Source organism: Echinops telfairi, unplaced genomic scaffold (genome assembly GCF_000313985.2).
Source record: "Echinops telfairi isolate 266 unplaced genomic scaffold, ASM31398v2 ScPeMD7_7458;HRSCAF=8496, whole genome shotgun sequence".
In the NCBI taxonomy this organism is placed as follows: domain Eukaryota; kingdom Metazoa; phylum Chordata; class Mammalia; order Afrosoricida; family Tenrecidae; genus Echinops; species Echinops telfairi.
In genome coordinates, this window is record NW_022111358.1 from 14,118,856 (window position 1) to 14,120,685 (window position 1,830).

At 37.8% G+C, this 1,830-nt stretch overlaps 1 protein-coding gene across 1 annotated transcript in view; it reads right to left on the reverse strand.

The window, feature by feature from the left end:
- INTS2 (integrator complex subunit 2) overlaps positions 1–1,830 on the reverse strand; it is a 59,916-nt gene that overhangs the window by 12,476 nt on the left and 45,610 nt on the right. The window lies entirely within an intron of this gene.

Sequence of the window (1,830 nt, forward strand, 5' to 3'; positions counted from 1 at the left end):
GGATTCCCTGTATTTTCAGTTCCTATCTGTACCAGTGTACCTCCTCTGGTCTAGCCAGTCTTGCAAGATAGAATTCGAGTCATGGTAGTGGGTCAGCAATTTAACTTTTAACAATTATACATAAATCTGTTAAATTTTTCTGGGCAATGACAGCATTTGGGTTTTTTAAAAACAAGTCAGTTTCTTATTGATGGCAATGAAATGGTGTTTGTAGCATTTTTATCATGCAGTAGACTCCATTCAATTACTATACTTTTCTAACTAAGTTGTCCTACATGCCAAGTACATGTTTTTAATGTGGTCTGTCTTCTGTGCTGTTCCTGTCAGTTTGCTATTAAAATACATCAAACTATAAAAAAAAAAAATTAAAAACCTTCCAATCTTAGACATAGTTTTGGAGAAACTTACAAATAAGGGGCATTAGGAAAACTTCATGTAAGTACAACTGTTATTTCATGAAGAACAAGAAAAGCTTCAATTTTGAAATCACATTGGTGGCCCATGGTCTCTTATAATTTTCTTGGTTATTCTGTCCGACTTAAAAAAAAAAAAAATCAATGGAAACACAAAAATATACCCAGACTCACTTTAAAGATTCAGACCTCTTGACTGATTAAAAAACTACCTAGAACTATGCTTATATTAGGTTAAGTAAAATTGTTATTATTAAGATTAATCTAACTTTTTAAAAAAATAAATCATTTTACCGGGGGCTCTTACAGCTCTTATAACAATCCATACATCAATTGCATCAAGCACATTTGTACATATGTTGCCATCATCATTTCCAAAACATTTTCTTTCTACTTGCGTTCTTGGTATCAGCTCCTCTTTTTTTCTCACTGTCCCACCCTCATGAACCCTTGATAATTTATAAATTATTTTATTTTCATATTTTATACTGTCTGCTGTCTCCCTTCACCCACTTTTGTTGTTCATCCTCTGGGGAGGGGGACTGTATATTGATCATTGCAATTGGTTCCCCCTTTCTCTCCCCACCTTCCCCCTACCCTCATGGTATCACTATTGGTCCTGAAGGGCTTATCTGTCCTGGATCCTGTATGTCATGAGCTCTTATCTGAACCAGTACACATGCTCCGGTCTAGCCAGATTTATAAAGTAGAACTGGGATTATGATAATGGAGGGGGGAGGGAGAAGACGGAGGAGCATTCAAAAACTAGAGGAATGTTGTATGTTTCATCAGTGCTATACTGCACCCTGGCTGGCTCATCCCTTCCTTGTGATCCTTCTGCGAGGGCATGTCCAATTGTCCACAGATGGGCGTTGAGTTTCCACTCCAACCCCTCCACATTTGCATCAAAATGGTTGTCTGTTTTGAGTTTTCTGATGCCTGATACCTGATCCCATCGACACCTCGTCATCATGGGGTTGCTGTGCTTCTTCCATGTGGGCTTTGTTGCTTCCCTGCTAGAAGGCCGCTTGTTAAACTTTAAGCCTTTAAGATCCCATCAACTTTAAGCCTTTAAGATGCTATATCTTTTGATAGCCGGGCACTATCAGCTTTCTTCACCACGTTAGCTTATGCACACGTTTTGTCTTCAGCAATCGTGACAGAAAGCTGAGCATCACAGAATGCCAGGTTATCAGAACACATTGGTTTTGTGTTAAGGGAGGACTTGAGTAAAGGCCCAATGTCCATCTGCTACCTTAATATTTAGCCTATATATTATATAAAACTATATTCCCATCATTACATATTAATATATTTACATATGTACATGCCTATGTTTATACCTCTATAAATGTCTTTTGCCTCCTAGTTCTTTCCTCTATTTCCTTTTACTTTCCTCCAGTCCCACTATCATGTT